We start from the raw sequence: 22,503 nt of genomic DNA, 5'->3' as shown, positions 1-22,503 counted from the left end.
AGGAGAAGGAGGAGAAGGAGGAGAAGGAGGAGAAGGAGGAGAAGGAGAAGGAGAAGAAGAAGAAAGCAAGCTGTATATCCTGGGAGGTGGTTCTCCTCCTGTCCTGGGACCATGGTCCTTGCTTGACTGTTTCTCCTTTTTTATCCTGTCTGGTTATAGCAAAAGGAAAATCGTGAAATGCAGATATTAGTGAGCCTGGGCATGACTTTTTGTCATGTGGACAATAGATTATAATCTAAAAAAGGTTATCCAGATAGTCAAAGGCCACATTTGTTCAAACATCCACAGAGCAATTCGACTTTCCAAGGGCAGAATTAAAAATTTCTTGAAAGTGAAATTTATTTTCTGCTTTCATTTATTTGTTTTTCTGGCACTGAAACTGTGTGCTTTACTATAAAGTTGAGATTTGGTGAATTGAGCCAACTGAATTTTTAGGTCTTGTCTTTAAGTATTTTAGATAATGTAAAACATTTTTAATAGAGAACTCTGAACATTATTCATTCATTTAACAAATATTTATTGAGTGTTCCATGTGTGCCAGGAGCTGCTGTTGGTGCAGATAAGATGTGGTGCCGCTTTCAAGAGGGTGCAAATAAGAAGGAAGGTCTATTTTTTTCATGCAAATGTTTTTCCATATAAACTATGTTTCTAGAAAGGATGATCTTAATTTCAGAATTTAAAAATTACTAAATATGAGGAAAAGACATTTGTTAAAAAGTCAGCTGAGCTTAAAGGAAAAAAAGGAAAATGTGAAATAAGGACCAGTTAATGGTAGGGAGTCTGGAGTCAGATTTCTGGGTCCATATCCAACCTTGGTCCCTTCAAGTCTGTAACCTTGGCCAAGTCAGTCAAACTCTCAGAGCCTATTTCCTTGATTATAAGATTGGGACCAAGAGAATTCTATGTCATAGAGATGTTGCATAAATTAAATTAGATAATGTATGTACAGCACTTACTTGTACATGGTAAGTGTGTATTTAATAAATCTTAGCTGTTACTGTTATATATATAACATTAGTAAGTAAAACAGACATCTTTCTCAGTCAGTTTGTTTTGTTCTTTAAGAGAATGTTTTTGATTTTTGCTTTGTTAGGGACAGGGTCTCGCTCTGTTGCAGTGGACACAATCATAGCTCATCGCAGCCTGGAACTCCAGGGTGCACGTGATCCTCCTGCCTCAGTCTCTTGATTAGCCAGGACTACAGGTGAGGCGTGAGCCACCGTGTCGGCAAGAACGTTGCTTTTCTATCACCAAATATAATGTGAGCCCTAGAAGTTTTAGGTATGGTCAGCAGGAGTATAAAAAAGCATTAGAATGCTAAGAAGGCATATTGGAATTTAAATCCTAAATTCTAGAACCAGTGCTCTTTCCAATATTCGTTCTTAGCATCCTTCTAAACTCTGCTGTTTAGTAGCTGTGAACATTAATGGTATAAGTAACTTTCACAGCCTCTTTCTTCATCTGCAAAATGGGTCCCACAATGCCTGTCCAGTCCACTTCACTGGAAGCATTATAAAGATAACTAAAATAAGGTCAGTGAAAACAGTTTGCAATGAGTAGTATGATGTATAAGTAAGGGTTATTAATAAATCATTGTGAGTTTCTCCTGAGCTATGGTACTGATTATTGATGACTGACTGACAAAACGTGTGACTGTGATTTATAAATATAGTCTGCCTCAGTCCCCTTGGAGAATTGATTCCAGAACCCCACTGTAGATGCCAAAATCAGGGATGCTCAAGTCCCTGATATATACTGACATGATATTTGCAATATGTACACATCTTCCCATATACTTTAAATCCTCTCTAGATTACTTATAATACCCAAAACAAGGTAAGTGCTATGTAAATATAATAGTTATACTGTATTTTAAAATTTGTATTTTTTTATTGTTGTATTTTTCCCCCTCAATAGTTTTTCTATCCAAGGTTGGTTTAATCCATTGATGTGGAACTGTGGATATGAAGGGCTGACTATAATTTAAGTGGAAATTACTTTCAGTTTACTAGATTACAGTTAGGAGACCTGGATCCTAGTTCTTCACTTTGCCTCTAATCGGCTGTTTATTTATACAAATTACTTAACTTTCCTTAATTAATTTTTAAAAATTTGTATTTGAAAATAATTTCAAACTTATGGAAAATTTGGAAGACTAGTAGAAAGAACACTTACATACCAGTTACCCATATTCATTTATGGTTAACAACTTGCCCCAATGTCTTGCCTTATCAGTTTCATTCCTTCCCCCTGCCCCTCTCTCTATATATATACACACAGAGATTTTATATGTATATATATATATAAAGTATAATATATTATACACATAATTATGTACATATATATATTCCTCCCTTGAACTATTGAGAGTAAACTGCACACATCATGATCTTATACCACTATACATTAATATTTCAGCATGTATCACCTAAGATGTGTCTCTGTTTCTATTTCTTTGAAATGGGCGTAAGTACTTAGTTACATGGTGTGATCCATAAGGTTGTCAAAATCAAATGAAGTGTTTAAAAGCATGTTGAAAAGTGTAAATTGTTACACAAAAACTGAAGGTTGTATATTTCATAAACTATAGGGAAAATCAAATTACTTAAAACTTCAGAGGATTTACAAATGGTAGTAAAGTGCAAACAAAGAAAGCCCTTTATCTGTTTGCATAACAAGCCGGTTATAGTGCCAAATTTTTCTCAGTGGTGAGAGCAAAAGAGACTGATGCCCTCACCCTCTATGTCATCCTTTTTGAGTTGTATTCCTCCTGTGAGGACTTACATCTTTTCTTGGTGCTCTTTCTCATTTTAACAGTTTGCCATTTTATGTGGTCTTTTTGGTGGAGGTGATGAACATGTTTGAGGCAAGGTGACAGAAACTAAAGAGCAGTTGCTACTCGAGGGAAGATCAAGAATACAGCTGTTAAGAGTTTTAGTAAGAGCTCAGCTTTATTTCTTCTGGTCTTCTCTTTGAGTAGTGAAAATAGCATACTTTATTTTCATTATAAACAACAACTGAGATACAAATAGGAAACAGGGAAGCAGTGTTTTATAGAAGTGTTTAATGTATAGGCTTAGCTGAAAATAGTATGAACATAAAAAAGAAAGAGACCATGTCCTTTGCAGGGACGTGGATGGAGCTGGAGGCCATTAGCCTTAGCAAACTAACTCAGGAAGAGAAAACCAAATACTGCATGTTCTCACTTATAAGTGGGAGCTGAATGATGAGAACACATGGACACGATGGCAGGGAGCAACACACACTGGGTCCTGTCGTAGGGTGGGTGGTTGCGAGGAGAAGAAGCATCAGGAAGAATGGCTGATGGAATCTTGGCTTAACACCGGGGTGATGGGGTGAACTGTGCAGCAAACCACCATGGCACACATTTACCTATATACCTATGTAACAAGCCTGCATATCCTGCTCGTGTATCCCTAAACTTAAAAATAAAAGTTGGAAATTTAAGAAAAGGAAAACAGTATGAACAAAATATTCTTATAGATCAAAAAATAACTTTCATAGAATCCCTTTTTCAACAGCATTCACTATCATAAAGTTTAGCTATAAAAAAGGATAATTATTCTGCCACTTTATCTTCACATTCTCAACAGAATTCACACTTTCATAAGAAGTTGTAATACTGGTAAGCCTGATATTTTTATAATTCTAACCAGATTTGCAATCACATTTTCCAGTGGATTGAAATATGACCAATAACCTAAAATATGAACAAAAGTGCTCTTTTTCCTATGACTTATTTCTTTCATTGCTCTGGAAATCATAATGGCTTTTTTGAGATATTTACGACATCAAAAAGAAAATCTAGAACATGTCTTAAAAACAAAACTTTTTTAAAAAGTCAAAACCATACTTAGGATATTCTAAATTAATCTTTTTATTTTGAGTTATTAAATTGTTATTCCTTATAGTACAAAATAAAAAGTGGAAGTTATGACTAGGAAATACATTTATAATACAATAATGACTACTGCTACTTCTTTTACAAATAATCAGTTTCAAATGCAAATTATATAGATGCATAATTGTATATACAGTCATGTAATTTATTAAGCTATGAGGAATATTGCTCACATACTTCCCTTGGGAAAGTTTCAGTACCTGAGGAGGTATTCAAATGTTTATTTCCCAGTAAGATGACATTACTAAGGGGACAGTTCAACGGTTCTAATGCAATAGGTGTCCCTAATATTGACAAAATATGGTATATGTGAAATCATTTGAAGTATTGGGCAGTGAAGTGGGATCCAGAAGACATGAGTTCTAACGCTAATTACCTCACTCAGATGTTTAGACTCAGGCAAATGGCATGCTGTCCCTCAGATTCAGTTTTCTGGTGTACAGAAATGACATACTGCTCTCCTTACCCAAATATTACAAGTTCCAGTGATTTAGTGCAAGTGAAAATTGTTTTGAAGTCATGATGCTTGATATTGTCATCATCAACAGTGGATAATGTATTCTTTAAACATATGTTAAAAAATGCTTTTACAAGGAAGTTTCTCTATGATAAAGCTGCATATTTTCACAGATCATCCATAGCAACAGTGCTTGGTGATCTCCATTAGAACAGATTTTCCATAAGGAGTACATCTGAAAAAAAAAAATGCTTTTTCTTGTATTTGTTCCAGTCCCAGTCACCATTTACACTGCCTGATCACTCACAGTAGCCCTCAGCAAGAAAGTCCATGGTCAAAAAGGGAGCTGGACTCATCTCTTCTCCTTGTTGGGTCCCGATGTAAAGTGGACACATGAACTCATTTTCGTCCCGGTAGAATTTACTGACTCGTACTTTTTAAAAATATAAAGCTGGGGTTTAGAACTCTGCCTGGTAAGAATGAGTTTTGTTGAGGCAGGAGAATAGCGTGAACCCGGGAGGCGGAGGAGCTTGCAGTGAGCTGAGATCGCACCACTGAACTCCAGCCTGGGCGACAGAATGAGACTCCGTCTCAAAAAAAAAAAAAAAAAAAAAATGAGTTTTGTGATTTTAGGCAGGTCTCCCAACAAACCCAGTCCTCTGTTTCCTCAGATGTAAAATGAGAGATTCTGCTTAGATTATCTCTAAGGTATGCCTCCAACATTCTGCTTAGATTCTGCTTAGATTGTTGGAGGTATGCTTCCAACATTCTGTGTTTCTATGATATCCTTTCCTGGAAAATCCACTGCAAATTCTAAGTTACTGAAGCAACAACAGCAAATAAGATTCAGTAGTTTTGACAGTGTGCAATAATTTCTTCTTTCTTCCAAGTAATTTAAAATCTTTTACCTCAGTTGCCAATTGTCCTACAAATGAGAATACCATTCCTAGACAAAATTTTTCCAATCCATGCCCACTGCAGGAAAAAAAAAAAAAAAAAAAAAAAACTCAACACGATTCATTGTGAAATTAACAGGGTGTTTTAATTTATGCTATGTGGCAGATAGTGGACAGGCCTATATATCTAGGACTATCCATGAAAATCTGCTCTAGCTGTAATTTTACAGGTCCTTGAAAACAGAATTGTCACAATCTCTTCAGTTCAGCTCTCAAGAGAAATTAATTGATAACATAGAATCCTGAGTGGCTGGCATGTGAGTGACACCCAGCTATACAATTTCACATCTAATCAAGGAAGATGGGAATTCTAGTTGGCCTATTGTCTATTTGAATCTGTTTCTGGATGGAATCCAGCTGGCGCAAATGCAGCCCTGGAGAGTGATGTGGGCAGAAGATGGAAACAAAAAATCTGAGCCAGAGAATCAGTGCCCGAGATAGTGCCTTCCACATTGTCAAAAGAATGCCCGGGGTAGTTGTGAATGTGCTGCTGATTAGTTTCCTAAAATTCTCAATGACTAAAATATAATGTTCTATCCCAGTAGTCCTTGATCATTCTAACTGTGAATGTGTAATGAAGGCCTTTAGGATGTACTGGCTCTACCACCTTGAAGCTGTGCTTGATAGATGCAGGGGCACAAAACTCAACTTATCTTACTGTTTCTCAAAATATAAGAGAGAGAAGGCAATTTAAAAAAATGATGAGAGTAAGAATAAATGCAAAATTGTACATAATTAAGAGCTAAAATTATATGACAAGATTTTAAGTGGAAAGAGAGCACAGATGAGAGAGAGATTATTGATGGTTGGAAGAGTTAGGAAAAGAAAGTTCCATGGAGGTAATGAGGCTTGAGTCTTTCTTTTCAAGGATGGGTGGAATTTGAACATGCAGAACCATGATGCAGTCCTAGCCCAGAAAACAGTGTGAGCACGTGCCTTGTAGCAAAAGTAAAGATGTAAATTCAGGACATGTTGAACCGCTTTAGGAAAGAGCAGAAAGTGTATAGGGGGAGTGGAATGGTTATAGTGGAAAAGATAATGGAGGTTCTTAATTGCTGGTCCTTTATTTAGACTGGATGCTGCACAAAATTGGGAGACAGGTGTTTTAGGGTAGTGGAATGATATGATGAAACAGTGTAGAAATAAGATGAGCTTAATGGCAGTAGGTAAGACGAGTGGAGATAAGAAAGAGATAAGGTACAGAGCTTATTTTAGATGCATGAGGTGATGCAAAACTGGATTGAAGTCCTTCCTTTTTCCTCCAACCACTCTTTTTAGTTTCAAGGAGAATGCTTAGGCTGGGTGCAGTGGCTCACACCTGTAATCCCAGCACTTTAGAAGGCTGAGGCAGGAGGATTGCTTTAGCCCAGGGGTTTGAGACCAGTTGGGCAACATAGGGAGACCCTATCTCTACAGAAAATAGGAAAAAATTTGGCTGGACTTGGTGTGTGCTTGAGGTCCCAGCTACTTGGGAGGCTGAGGTGGGAGGATCAATTAAGCCCAGGAGGTCAACACTGCAGTGAGCCATGGTCACACCACTGCACCCTGCCTGAGTGACAGAGTGAGACACTTTCTCAAAAAAACAGACAACAAAGGAGAATGCTTTATTTATTTAGCTTGTCTTACAGGAAGAGCAGAGTTTGCCAGTAAAGGAGAATAATGTCATCTAGGTGAAGGGAATGGCAGAATGCAGGCAAAGGGATGATGGCACGCTCCTGAAGGGTTAATTAATTTGCTCAAAATCACACTATTAATAGTAGCCAAGTTCTGGCATCCAGATTTCTAATATCCTTCCACTGTACCACCTTGCCTCTTTTTCCTAGCTCCAACACTTTTGTCATTTTCAGCAAATTTTATTTCATTGCTAATAGTGTGCTTAATTGTTTTTTCAGACTTGAAAAGTTACCAAGGAAATAATAAAATATACATTTTAATATTATTTGCCCAACACGAAATATGATTTGCCTGAAGCAGATGAGGAAGTTAAGTGGAGTATTCTAAGCTTCCAAAGGGGTTATGACAATGGTAGAAACAATTGTAGGAACACCTCTAATTTTACTTCTGAGACTACTGTAGTAGTTTACCAGAACGTTAGATGAATAGACAGCTATTGGGCCGGGCGCGGTGGCTCAAGCCTGTAATCCCAGCACTCTGGGAGGCCGAGACGGACGGATCACGAGGTCAGGAGATCGAGACCATCCTGGCTAACACGGTGAAACCCCGTCTCTACTAAAAAAATACAAAAATCTAGCCGGGCGCGGTGGCTGGCGCCTGTAGTCCCAGCTACCCGGAGGCTGAGGCAGGAGAATGGCGTAAACCCGGGAGGCGGAGCTTGCAGTGAGCTGAGATCTGGCCACTGCACTCCAGCCTGGGTGACAGAGCGAGACTCCGTCTCAAAAAAAAAAAAAAAAAAAAAAAAAAAAAAAAAAAAAAAAAAAGAATAGACAGCTATTTTTGTAGGAGAATGGCTAATGAGAATAACAATTGCTGTTCATGAAGTTTTTCATATAGCTTTTTTTCCCCTCTGTTTTCTGTCCTGATTTTCATGTCAAAAAGGTAAAGTGACTCTCTATGACAGAATATGTTTTGACTCATTGTGTTCTTTTTTCTGACTTCTCTACTTACTCATTTTTCTTTTCTTAGAAGGACAAAATTTCTCCAATTCCAGAAGTCTTTGTACCTCTAAGACAGATCTAAAAGCGTAACAGGTAGAAGTAGAATCTTGAATTGAAATCTGAACTTAGACAATCCAAAATTAAGAAGTTTGGAAACATCAACTCATGTTTCAGTCCCTAACCTCTATACCAGGACCCTGGCCCATTGACTTAAGTGGGTACTAGATGAAGAGACCTAGTTTTAAGTTTGGCAGCTAAGCCCAACATTTGTGCTTGCTGAAGATGATGTTTATTGATCTAACTATGGGCGTTTGTGTATTATTCTTTTCTCTCTGGTTCGTTGCACTGGATGTCTTAACAATTCAGTTGCTAGCCATTAATGGCTTCTAAATATAAACTGGCTTATGTCAATTAATCCCTCATGTCTGGCAACCATGAGTGAGAAATAGATTACAGGTGCTGATACTTAGGCTGGCGTTTCTTCCAGGGGAACTAGGGAATATGGTTCAGAAAACTCAGTTGGGTGAAATAGAACAGGCCAAAGTCTTCATTAAAAACTTGAATGAGAACCAAGTCTCTTTTGAGGAACCAAAATGCTGTCAAATCTCCACGGTCAATGCTATTCCCACAAATTTTCAGTAACAGGGCTACATTTCAGTTCCAGATTTTGCTGACTCAAGCTCTGTATTCTTTCAGTCATGCAGCCTCTAACATATAAGGCAAGAGTTTGAAATGGCAAACACAATCTTCTACTTCTAAGAAACCTATACTTAATCCTGAAACCTGCCCATTGATTTAGTAGGAAGACTTGACTAGAGAATGGCTCTCTTATTTTGAAGAGGAAGTGGTTGAAACAAATAAAATAAAATAAAAAAGGATAAAACAAGAGGGGATAGAAAGAAAAGCAGGGGAATGCAGAAACCTTTCCCAAATCGTAAAATTAAGGATGATTTGTCTTTGTAGTGAATAAGGGAATGTGTATTTCATTTGTAAATAAATCAATGGTACATTCTGTGAAAGGATGTCAATCAGCCTCCTCCAAGGTAGAATATGAAGGTTTGTGAGCATAGGCAACTTAAATATTTCATATCTTCTTGCCTCTAGACTTTTAAAATTTCATGTTCCTCTCCACTAGCAGTCTCTTAGTCAAAAGAAGAGAATCATAGGTGTTATGCAGAGGTAGTTGAGTGTTTTGACTAGAATATCCATAACTTCCCCTAAGTTATAGAAATGCTAGATTGTTACTTGGCCAACCATTTTCTTAATCTGAGAAAAAATTTTTTTTAATCTAAGGTGGCGTATGCCTTATAAAAATCACAGTTATGTATTCTGTCTAATGCCCACCAATGATCAGAAAATAAGATCTGTTTAAATTGTATTATTAAACATTGAGTGTTCGCTTCGGCAGCACATATATTATTAAACATTGATATACACATATATTTACCTATGTCTGCATTATAAGGTTCTATCGAGTGTAGTCTGTTTACAGATAACAGATAAACGTTTGTTCCATAATGACCATTGTCACTTTGGAAACATATGGTGTTACCGAATGAAATTCCACTTTCACTAGCTTTAGGTTGAGCCACCATTTCCCTGTATCCTGGGCTTGACACCTCGGTATTTTTCTCTTTTTTGTCCTCTATTTGACTAATCACCAAGTTGTATTATTGTTATTTATTTCTTCACAATGTTTCTTATATCCATCCTTTCCTTATTCTCACTGCATCAATGGGAATAGACAACACTTTTAAAAAAAATTATTTGGACTTTGGGGTCAATTGTCTTGTTATCCCCCTCTCTCTTTCTCTCTCTGTCTCTGCTCACTCACTGTCACTCTCGTTTTTCCTTAATCTCTCCTCATTCTTTAAAAACCTGCTTGAACTTCCTAGGCATCGGTTTAGCTACCAAGTCCCACCTCTCTACCTGATGTATTAGGACACTCTAGAATCTGGCCTGACTTAGCTATGACATGAAATGCTTATTATAGTAAGGCACAGAGCAGAGGCAAGAGAGGATCACAATGCTTCCTCTCCTCTTCCTTTCCTTTTTTTCTATTCTTTGCCTCTATCCTCTTTCCCTCCCTCTTCCTCTTTCTCTTCTTTGCCAAGTGGCCCCCTTCATTATATTTCCAAATTGTGTCATATAGATCATTAGATTAAAAAGTGCTATTTTTATTTGAAAAGGACATACTCACTTTATCACCAGACCTCAGCTCAAGCCTTTTCTTTTGCCATCTGGGAACAAAAATTCAGCTTCTTTTTTTTTTTTTTTTTTTTGAGACGAAGTCTCACTCTGCCGTCTGGGCTGGAGTGCAGTGGCGGGATCTCAGCTCACTGCAAGCTCCGCCTCCCGAGTTCATGCCATTCTCCTGCCTCAGCCTCCAGAGTAGCTGGGACTACAGGCGCCCGCCACCACGGAGTTTTTTGTATTTTTTAGTAGAGACGGGGTTTCACCGTGTTAGCCAGGATGGTCTCGATCTCCTGACCTCGTGATCCGCCCGTCTCGGCCTCCCAAAGTGCTGGGATTACAGGCTTGAGCCACCGCGCCCGGTCAAAAATTCAGCTTTTGTGTTTTGTGTTTGTGCAGTTTCTCTGTTCTATATTCTGTGTTAAGCATCTTATTTTATTATCTCATTTAATCTTTATAACAAACTTTTGTGATAAACATAACTCCATTTTACAGAGAAGGAAACTGAGTCAAAGTAAAATAAAGAGATTTAATCTGTTTGATATCGGGTCCATACCATGAATCTCCTTTATGAAATCTAAATATCACATATGAGAAAGAACACGATAACACGTGTAAAGCCTCTAGGCATCCCAAGTAAAAAATATTACATGTCCTATGCTTTTATTTATCTGTAATATTTGGAAAACTTTCTTGTCTTTTACCAGCATAAAGTTCTCAGACGAAAAAAAGGAGAACATGATTTGTAGGGGGCCTCTCTTTTCTGGGATGCATTTTTTATAAGATGAAAGTTAAAAGCTGGTTTCAAGAATTTCTGGATGCACGGTAAGGCACATCTGTTTACAGGGACATTCTATTCAGGAGAAGATTGATTATTGGCAGGTGAAGGTTAAGGGTGAAACTTTAAATTGGCAGGAAGTCTATTCAGAACACATGTTATGTGATAGAAAGGTGATTGGGATGCAAAGGCATATTTGTAACAGGAGTTTGAAGATAATATCTACAGGTGCACACTTCTAAATTAACTTATCAACAAATGTACTTTGGAATGCAATTAATCTTTTCCCACCATAATTCTGGTATAGCTAATATCTTTTAATTGTGTAACCTTTAGTTTTACTTTAAATTACCATAGCAGATGTTGCCTGTAACACCATACAGGCCAACTTAGTTCAGAGTTTCTGTTAATTCTAACAACAGAACTAGTATCTGGCTACAGCAGTTTGTAGCTCAGTTGAAGATTTGGTCAATGCCAACAAAAGAAAAGAGCAAAACAAAGAAGAGCTAGAGTAAAATTACATGACAGTAGATGAAACTGCATCAGAATTCGTTGCTTAAGAATAGACAATTCAATTGTTACCATTTTATAATGTGATTGGATATGTATTAAGACAAATCCCCATCTTACAAGGATACTGTTTTATGAAAATGTCTAGGCCTGCTCATGAATTGATTGTCCATCCAGCTTTAGAATCTTTTTTAGTTTATATTCAACAAGAGCCACGTGGACTCTTGACAGTTCCAAACTCCACTCCCATCACCAGCCTTCTAACTTTATTTTAGAATTTGATTAGTGTGACCCAAATTTCTAGATTGATTTTGAGAGAGTGTACCTTTTACAATTAAAACCTTTGATCGAGAAACACAGTGTGTCTGTTCATTTATTCAGCACAGAGATTTAGTATTAATCTTATCCACAACAGTTAAACAGTAGCATGTCCAAGTCCCTTAGATTCATATTTTAGAAAATGTAGACATAGTTTCCTATAGGTTTGCACTTGTGTAGTAAGCAAAAACAAAAACAAAATCGCATAAGAAAAATTTTACCTTTGAAGGTAAAGGGAAGACCTGCATTTTTTTTTTTTTTTTTTTTTAAATTAAAAGTGGCTTAGGGCCAGTATGGTTGCTCACACCTGTAATACCAGCACTTTGGGAGGCTGAGGTGGGAGGATCACTTGAGGCTAGGAGTTTGAGACCAGACTGGGCACCATAGTGAGACCCAGTCTCTAAAAAACTAAAAATAAAAAATAGCTAGGTATGGTGGTGCATGCCGGCAGTCCTAGCTACTCACGAGGCTGAGGCAGGAGGATCACTTGAGCCCAGAAGATGGAGGCTGCAGTGAGCTATGATCTTGCAATTGCCCTCCAGCCTGGATGAGAGAGTAAGACATTGTCTAAAAAAATTAAATTAAATTAAAATTTAAGAAGTTTAATGCACAATTGTGCGGGAGTACATGGATGACATATTTAGAGGGCAAAGGAGGACCAGCTTAGTGGCTACAACTGAAGATGGTGTCAAACGTAATTGTTAATGCCTCTCTTTGAAAATTTGATAGTTATGTTTGCTAGGGAGAGGGAGGGATCTCCAGAAATACTGCCTTGCCCATCATCCCTGGCAGTTCCAGTTTCTTTCCTCTTCCTGACTGACAGCAGGTGCAGACCAGATGATCAGAAAGCTAGAACTGAATATCCAATATCTAAGGACATATTTGCTAAGTGGCACTCAGTGCCTTGTTAGAGAATTTTGCAGTCAGCTGCCCTTCCAGGGAAAAGGCACAAATAGAAGGTTCAATGTTTGATGATGGGTGCAGAGTTTGGGAATGGTAAGGGGCTCAAACTGATTGCTTTCAGTTTTTTTGTTAAATTTGGCTTGGAGGTGAAGTCTAAATGGTATCTTGCTTTATCAATTACTTCTGGAAGCTTGATCTGACTCTCTACAGTGTTTTGTCAAGTTTTTATTAATATTTCTTTCTAGCTGGTGAGCCAGGAGGAAAGAAGGGAAGCACATGACCCTTAGTGAATCCAAATCCCTGCTGGGGTCCACAGACAGGGTCCTTTGTTCCCCAACAGCATGGTGGCCCAGGGCCTGCTCTTTATTGTCATTGGTGTAGGACCCAGGGCTTCATGCTTCATTCCTCCCTCAGTGTGTATTTAACTGTCACTACTGTCCCTACAGAGCCATTAGCTCAGTTGCTCCAAATCCCTAAATGCCAAGAGCACTTCCCTCCTTCTCTCTCTCTCTCTCTTACTCTCACTTTCTCTCCCTTGCTCTCTCCCTCCTTTCCTTATTCCCCTGCCTTTGGGGGCAGAAGAAAATGCTAAAGGAAGGCACATTATAAATACATAGGATTAATGACTGACACAGTTGAATGATTGTTATTCCTGCATCCTAGGTCTGGATCTATGTATGCACCAATCAACCCCCTCTCACTTGCATTTATTGAACACACAATACTGGATATGCACTGAACTAGCTGATTTATATGTTTTCTTTACAATGTTCCCAAGATAAGTACTCCTATCTGCATTTTACAGAGGAAGGAGCTGAATCTCAGAATGGGTCAGTTCCCTGTCCAAGGCCACACAGCTAGAGAGGTGGTCCCTGGATTAGAACACAGGTCTGTTTGAACCCAGAGCCCATACTCTCCTGCTCCAAAGCCATATTTGGGATTTTACGATAGAGCAGCAGCCAATACACTTAATTTCTACTACAGTTAAAGCTGAACTTGATGGGGATTTTTCATATAATAATCAAGCTTAATCTGGGGCAATTATTTCACTTTCTGCCTTACGGCCATTTTCCCTAAGGTTCCCCTAAATAAAACCCACTGAGTTTCATTTTTTTTTCCGTTTCCTGTCCTGGGTGGGGAGGAAGCTAGTGGAGCCAGTGAATGGCTCCAAAGTGGGGTAACTCTAGAAGGGAAAGTGCCTTGAGTGTTTGAATGTCCTGGTGAGTTTAGTAAGCACACTTTTTAGGGTCTTCTGTGGGTCATTAAAGTGGACCAGGCCAGTCCCTGCCACCCTCCCTGAGAAGTCAAGGAATAAACAAGCAAACTATAGAGCAGAATAAAAAATAAAGCAATGGCTTTAAATGCAATCCATGGATAACCAATGGTCAACATGAAGGGAAGAAAAGCATTGCAGGAAGAGGTAGTGGTCGGGGAACCTTCTCGAAGGAGGTGTTCGGAACTTAGGCTGAAACTTTGAAGGACGAATAGATAGAGGTGATAAGGATGAACTGAGTGGGGCATTTTACACATAGGCTTATGAATGCAGACTTAGAAGGAACCGTGCGCATGATGACAAACTCTCATTTTAAAGACAAGATAGAAGGCTAGAGTGGTTAGGGCTGAAAGAAAAGACTAGCAAGTGGAGATGCTGTGCTGGCCGCTTTAGCTGGAAGGAAGGGTAGACTTCTGAGGTTGTGGGGATTTGGTAGGGAGAAATGGTTGGAAAGTTTGGGCCAAATAACAGAAGGCCAGAATATTAGAATAGGACTGAAATTCATTTTGTGGGTAGTAAGGGTTCACGTGGTAATTTTCAGACTAGAAATACTTTGATGAAAGTGGCATTTTAGGAAACTGAGTCTGCAGTGGTAGACAGAAGAGGGAAATGAAGGCAAGTGGACCATTTAGGAGGCTGCTGCAATGACCCACATGTGAGATGATCATTGCACTGGGATGGTAGCTGTGGGCCACATGTGGGAGACATTTTAAAGGAAGGACTCACAGAATTTGATGACAGATTGGCTATAGGGGAGAGGGAAATATGCGAGAGGAAAGAAAAAGGCCAACAGGCGAATTCCCCACTTCCTCAGGATATTAACACAGATCAAAAATGTTTTAAATAGGAAACATATTTCAGGAAAAATTTTTCCAATAAGATACCTCTTCTCAAAAATTTTCATGGATCTAATCTAAATAAAAGGTGAATTTACCACATGATCATAGACTTAATTTCATACATGAGCCTCCTCCTCCCCAAAGTCAATAATGATAAAAGTAAGCATCTATTTAGAGTCCAGTTTTAAAAATTTTAATCCCCTTAAATGTACTTCATGCTCTTCACACGAAAATATTGCATGGGGGGGGGGGGGGGGGGTGGTGGAAAAAACAGATGTCCTGAGCTTACCCTTTGGTTGGCCTCATCTATGTGGTGATGGTTGGAGAAATTTCAATAGTATATACAGCTCAGTATCAGAAATCTTCCTTTATGGATTTTTTTTTTTTTTTTTTTTTTTTGAGACTGAGTTTCATTCTTGTCACCCAGCTAGAGCGCAATGACGTGATCTCGGCTCACTGCAACCTCTGCCTTTGGGTTCAAGCAATTCTCCTGCCTCAGACTCCCAAGTAGCTGGGATTACAGGTACCCACGACCACGCCTGGCTAATTTTTGCATTTTTAGTAGAGATGGGGTTTCTCCATGTTGGCCAGGCTGGACTTGAACTCCTGATCTCAGGTGATCCACCAGATTCGGTCTCCTAAAATGTTGGGATTACAGGCGTGAGCCACTGTGCCAGGTCCTAGGATTTTTAAAGAATAAACTAATTTTCAATATAAAACACAGAAGAACCTAACCTCTCATCCTTCCAATATGGATACATAATTAGGGAAGGAAATAGGAAATGTCCCACTTGCCACTTGTCTCTACTATTATGATGGAAATGGCTACAACAATCTGCATGAAGTCACTTACATTTTCTTAGAAGGAAAACAGAGTAGAACCCTTCTAGTTTCCTGATGGAGGTTCCCACTCATAACCTACCATGGATTCAGTCAATACCTAGACTAATGTATTTTGATATTGCACACCACTATAAAAATGAATTTTGTCACTTTCACAAATCAAGCTTTCAGATCACTTTTCACATCTAAGATCTGTCACCTTAATGTACACCGAGTGCACATTTCAGATCTCCTAGACCTCCGTTATTTTTTGCTTCTCTGAAAGGGATATCCCGTGTGCTCAAACACTTTCACAGCTGGCGGAATGCTGATGGGAACTTCATGTGTATTACCAGCACAAGTGCTGTCAGGAAGAAACCAAATGTCAAACTGAGGTATGTAGAAGTCACCATAAATGTGTCTCTGCATGTTTACCATCTGGGACAGTAGATTTTGATTTTAACAAGAAGCCGGGATTGCCCTGTAGGCACTGTGTTTTAAGCGAGCCCTTTCAGTTCATGAAGTAACTTCACATTATCCCGTTAGGAGGACAAAAACACGGCTACCGTTTCAAGGTGTGAATTTATTATCTCTCCACACTTCCTTTCTTGTTTCCATCCTGCCTAATCCTGTGTACAATTGCTGTTTCAGGGGAATTGTCCCATATTGCCACAGTCCTGTCCAGGTAGCCCTGTGATCGGTCTGCAGCACTAGGGATGTATGCTGGTGGGGTATCCGTTGCTAAACAACACCTTGCCTCTGTTAGAAGCCATCACGCCACATCTCAGGGAGGAAAATCCGATCTGTGAGGAGGAACTTGACTTTCTTGTGAAATATCTCTGCAGTAGTGAAACACGGCATTGGTAGTTAGCACCATGCATGCTATATGCCGTCCATGTAGTTCTAATCCTGCTATGACACAAGATATTAGTTTGCCTTTCTGTCTTTATTTTTTCAAACCCCATTTCCATTGTAAAGTCAAAATGGAATGACTGGAATTCCAAAAGACTTCAGCTTATGAACTTGGTTCTATTTTGGTTATGTAATATTGGGAATCAGATAATAGTTAGAATAAATGTCTGGGTATTTATGAGGATAATTTCTCATTGAAGGAGAAGTTTGAGAGTATAACTGGAGAACATTCTGAATAAAAGTGAAAGATCATATTAAAATATTGTTTTAGTATTAACTTTTTCAAAAAAGGATTTAAAAAATTAACTGCATGGTTGCAAAAGTATGTATAATGCAACTTGAAACATAATTTTACAGGCATCTTTATGCAATTGAATACTAAAATCACAAAGCACTAGCCATAAATCCTGTTATTCAACCTACCAAACATCTCTTATTTCAGAACAGCTTGTATACAATATTATTCATAGAATCTGTCACCTGCAAAGGGTAAGGATAATGCTGGGTTTCTCTGCCAAATGTGAAAGTCCAGTAGGAGCCCAAATCTCTGCATACCACAGGTATATGAACGTTGCTATCGGAGGGCAAGTATATTAGGGTAGCAGAAGTCTCATTGGCTCACCTATCTTGCTAGAAAATTCGGAAAATTGAAAATTTTATGTTTTGATCCCTGTGAAAATAGAGCCTGAATTGAAAGGCCTTTTTTAATACCACAAATTAAACATAGCATATACACCCCCTTGTTATATTTATAAATAGTTCAATTCAATTTTGGTGGGTGCTTTTGGTAGAGCCGTTACAGCTACTCACGTATATGATGACAACTCATTTTATGTTGCTCAGGCACCAGATGACTATTAATTTCCAATGACTAGTTTATAATTAAATCCTTTTTGTTTGCCTGTTTATAACCAAACCTGAAAATCTATTTACGTTTAATTAACACTTCACTTAGCCGGTCTAAAACCTATAAATGTAGTGACTCTTAATGATCCATTACAGAGATGCTACTTTAGTTTTCCATGACTTGTAAAACTTTCACAAACAGATCTGCAAATCAATTACCTCCATCTGCTTTCCCTGCAGCTGCAAGAGGGCTATGTTAAAGAGCATTTTCCTCCTTCTTCCTCCTCTGCTTTTCTTCCAGCTCTAAGCATTTTAGTTTTAAAGCCGACCTAGCGGCTGTTCAGAGGGTAGCCCCTTCTCCTAAGGAGTTTCCAAACTTTAGAGTCAATCTCCAAAAGCATTTTAAAATACCCTTTGCTCTGTCATAAGTCAGACATAATCTACCTTGCACAAATCAGTGAAGAAAGCATTTCCATCTCTGCCAGCAACTCAGTAATAGACCCTTGAAAGAATCTTTATAAATTGAGCAGTAAAATGCAACAGTTTGAAAGTGAATTTTAGTTTTGAAAGCTAAAATAAATCCTTTCTCAGCCTTATCTACTCTCTACAAGCAAGTTATAGCTCCTGTTTTGAGTATACAACGGGCATATGAAAAGGTACAAACGCGGCTCCCAAAGATATTTTCTTAGCTACACCTTCAAAAGCAAGGCATGAGGAGTGTTAGTTCTACAAAGACAGCCAAGCATCAAGCTATGCTCACTGTCATCTGTCAGCCGTACAATAGCAGCATTGATAGGACAGCAACAACTGGCTTTGACAAGTGTGCCGTGCTAGCATTCCATTCAAAACTATGCTAAAAGAGAGACGGGGAGAGAAGCATTCAATGTCTTTTACTTTACCTGAAAAAAAAACTGCTTTTCTTGTGTCTGCTGAAAATGAATTCCTCCTTTTCCTCCAAAAGCAAAGTAGTTCTATTGCCTGCGACTCTCACTTGGAGAAGACCACACAGCTCCAGCAAGGCAGCCTTCCTTCTCTTAATCCCCACTCGAATGTGATGACACACACTAACCCCAACCATCTGTTGAAACACGTCCTCAAGCACTCAGCACAGTGGTGTGTCAAGACGGGCTGCCCAATCCAATTGCTGGGGCTGGGTGTCTCTTACGGATTGGAGGCTGAGGGCAGGGCTGAAACTGGAGGTCTGAGAGCTCCCAGTCAAGTAACCTGAGATTTTCGGAGAGAAAGGACTGCTATAAAAAGAGGAGAAGTGGGAGGTGCTACAGAGAAGGTGGAGGGAATGAATTATTCTGATGGCCAGTTGCGCGTTACTTTTCACAACTCCTCGTGCTCCCCCTGGGATGATGGGGACCCTCAGTGGGATGCAAAGAAACCCTAAAAATTTTTTACTGCCCATCCTATGGAAGGGCCATCTTCTCAGCAAGAGGTTTTCCCTTCCATAGGAGATAAAAGACTCATCTTGACTTGCTGATAAAGGGTTAATGTAGGAGTAGTTTCCACTGAAATGTGACATCTACATTTTGAAATCTAAACTCCTACCTTCCTTTGATTAGATCGTGGCTGCCTCCAACATTCCTGGCAGGGAGGGGGTGGGGGCGCAGCTAAGAGCAGAAACTTCTCTATTCCCACACACAGCTCTTCACTGTTTGCCACAGGCTGAACTTCAGAAATAGTCAATGAAAATCATTTTCGTTTCTACTCATGTAAAATAGCACGCGCTCCCATAGATAAAGGTGGCTTTTTTAATCACTTGCTGATTTCACAGACATCTCTTTGTAAAAGCACTTTGGTACCAGAGGACTGCACTCTGTCATTGATTATTTTTATTGGCTTCTAGTTAGTTGCACTTATAATGCCCATATAGCTCAAACAGCTCATTAACAATTTTGCTTTGAAATGTTTTCAATTTTTGGTCATTTCAATATCTCCTTCTTATGTGCTTTTTTTTTTTTTTTTTTTTTTTGGTTTTCTGAACTGTTTTATAAAACTAAGTACTTTGACAGCCATCTGAACCAGAAAATGGCTATACTTGTTACAGTACTTTAAGAAGATATCTGGAAATCAATTAACTGCCACAAATCTCACAATTTCAAAAATTCCATCAGACATCTAAGGAATTTTGATAAACTGAAAGAGAAAATAAGAATTTTAAATACTACCAACTCCCTGACAGTGTCTGTGGGAAGCCAACATTTTAAGTATTGCATCTTTTGAATTTCTTTGAACTGGAAGGTGGATTGTTTAAAAACAAAACAAAACAAAAAAACACTTAAACTTGCCTAATGCCTTAAAATTTAGACTATAAATAATTATCTAATACATGGAGTGCCAGTATCACAAGAATTATTTCAGTTTCTGGCAACATTGACTTGACTAGCTTGTGTTTTTCCAGATTTTTTTTTGTGTGGTATTATATTAAGATACTTAAAAATTATTCCTGGTGCAATTTTCTGAAGTACAAAATTAGAAAACTAATTTTTCTGCAGTGCATTTTTTCTTATAATTGGGTTATAAAGAAGAAGGAGGGGAAAAAAAGAATCAGAAGTTAGAGTCCTGATTCATTTGCTCAATTGCTTCTCAGAAGTGATTATGAGGTGTCTGTTTCACAATATATTGTGTATTCACTAAACTACTCCTAATCAGCTAAGTCCAGATCCATAATCAACACAAACATTTTCAACAATGGCAAGTGGCACAACAGGGCTCTAACTTCCCTTGGGCATCATAAAATTTTTAAGATAGCCAATTATTGTAAGGTATTTTTTTTTTTTTCCTGTTTTGGTGGGAGGGGGTTAATCCAACCAGACCCATGTCTGGAAATCTGGATTACCTCAACTGCATAGATTTTGAAGACCCCAGAGACATTATTAAGGTAGTTCGCATTCTCTTAAACTGTAAATTGAGTTACAAAAGTAAAACCTAAGAAACTGTACAGATGTCGAATCAAGAAGCTTTATCAACCCTGTGCTCGTAACACACTGTCTATGAGGGGTTCCCAAATGGGCCTGGTTCTGACCTACATATTGTTTAAAGTGCTTTTTAGCACAGACATTTTATTCCATTATTAAATTGTAGATCTTTTCATTAAAACTCAGTCACTGCTTCTCTTTTATTGATAACTTCAGCTATTTACAGGATTTAATACTTGCTTTAAAATAAAACATACAAGGATGCAATAGATGTGGCTGTTTGCTGTGATCTTAATACTTGCTTCTGCAGTAGCTGTAAATGCTACCTTTGGAAAGTATTGTAAGAGTGAGTCCACAGAGACACATTTTTCCTTGTTGTTCTGAAATGCTTTTGTTAGGGAAAATCAACTCAAACAAAAACCTGAAGCTGGTGCTGCAGGATAAGGTCCCGGCTCCCCTTCTCTCTGTAGCCTGCTTTAGTGCTCAGCGGAGTGTCAGTTTAGAAGTTAAGAATTTTCCATTACCTCCCTTCCTTTCTCCTTGCCATCTGCAAACAGTTTATTTTTTAAGAAAAAAAAAAAAAAAGTGAAATTGATTCTGTCTTGAAAGATCTAAACCTAAAACACAGCACATTCTAAAAGATGATATGCCGAATTTTCAAGTACCTTGAGCAGCGTGAGGTTGTGCACAGAGTGAAGCGCTTCATCATAAGAATTAAGTAAGGACACTCCTAAAATGAAAGATTAATTGTAGGTAACGGTGATATTGAAAAATAGCCCCTCCTATTCTGTTCCCACAGTTAAAATGTCCCTTTACTTATTAGCTCCAATTAGTTTCCATGGTAACCGACCAGCCCTTGTAAACCCCGCACTCTGAGCTTCACTCATCTTTGTCTAGACTGAACTCACCAGCCTTCTTCCTCTACAGATGGTAGTTTAGCTGAGTCTATATCTATATCCATATCTTTTGCACACACATAACTGGCACATAAGTGCCCACATTCACTTTATTACTTGCACAATGGTGGCCAAGGGAGAATGGAAGTGGCATTTAATCCCCCAGCTACAACGCGTGCATCTGCTGCCACACTAATTTTTTCCCCCTCTTGGTTATTGTTTCTTCCAGTCTTGTTCTATTATCAGCTGTTTGCTGCTCGTAATTTCTTTTCAGGGAAGCCAATACAGTATAATAAAAACCTCATTAAACAGAAACACCTATCAGCCTCGGAGAAAGCCCTAAACTACCCCTTTTTGTTTAAAGAATCATTAAAGTGAAAAAGAAAAACCACTTGTTTGTCATGCTTGAAAAAAAGAGAACAAAGCCAACATAAAGGTTTACCAAGCCAGGGGGCTAATATGAAGATTTAATGCACTTAAGACACCGTGGTTCTTTCCCCCTTGAGCTGCCTGTTGGCCAAGAATCCCAACTTGAGCACAGTAAACAAATGATCAGGGAGGCGGAGAGAGCTGGCCCCTCCACACACTTGCTGGGGAGGGAGGTGACAGGGGCTCCCGGCATCTTAGTGGTTGCAGGCTGCTCTGTGCCACCGTGCCAGTGGGGGCCGGCGATGCTGCTGGATTCCCCCGGAAGTCAGCTAGCGTGAGTACGGAAGACGTGAGTGGGGAAGGCCTTAGGCAAATGCTTGAAATTGTGAGAACTCAGTAAGCCGTGGGCTTTTATAATTTGTGCTGACTTTAGCTCTTTGGACACAACTCACTTTTAATTCAGTGTCATTTTGAGGTAAACCATCCTTACTTATAAGAACTGGGAAGATGCCCACAGTTTAGGAAGTTGAGATGGTCGTGTTTAATCTTGGTAAAAGTAAGTCAACATGGTAGCATTAGATTTCTCCTTTTTATATCACCTCTGCTACCACAATGTTTTCCAACATGCAAATAATGATTGCAAATAAGATTCCCTGAATTGCAATGATGGACTGTTTTATTCTTAAAATAGTTTCTGAGGTTGGCTTCTGAGCTCATCTGTGATCTAAATATTAGACATAGAAAAGAAAAAGTTCTGATCACCAATATTATATCTGATAGGAAATAGGAACCTGTGATACTCCTTATACTGACACATTCTATTTTTTTTTTTTTTTGATGATTCCTAAACCTAACCTAACTTCCTTAGGTTTTGTCCTTTAAATAAATGACAAATGACATCTAAAGTTCCATGACACCAGAAGCATGTGTAACTATTAGCTCATTGCCATTTGTATCATAAAGTGTC

General features: G+C 38.6%; 1 protein-coding gene across 2 annotated transcripts in view; it reads right to left on the bottom strand.

Annotated features, from left to right (window-relative positions):
* The window catches only part of SULF1 (sulfatase 1), a 192,105-nt gene extending 173,535 nt beyond the window's left edge, over positions 1 to 18,570 (bottom strand). For both annotated transcript variants that reach the window (XM_023222412.1, XM_023222410.1), the window contains exon 1: positions 18,244 to 18,570. The gene's annotated coding sequence lies outside the window, so the exon portion shown is untranslated. The remainder of the gene's footprint in view (positions 1 to 18,243) is intronic.
* Between the last annotated feature and the right edge of the window lie 3,933 nt (positions 18,571 to 22,503).

Source organism: Piliocolobus tephrosceles, chromosome 7 (assembly GCF_002776525.5).
Source record: "Piliocolobus tephrosceles isolate RC106 chromosome 7, ASM277652v3, whole genome shotgun sequence".
Lineage (NCBI taxonomy): Eukaryota > Metazoa > Chordata > Mammalia > Primates > Cercopithecidae > Piliocolobus > Piliocolobus tephrosceles.
The sequence above is the reverse complement of the archived record's forward strand: the minus strand, read 5'-3'. Positions and strand labels throughout refer to the sequence as shown.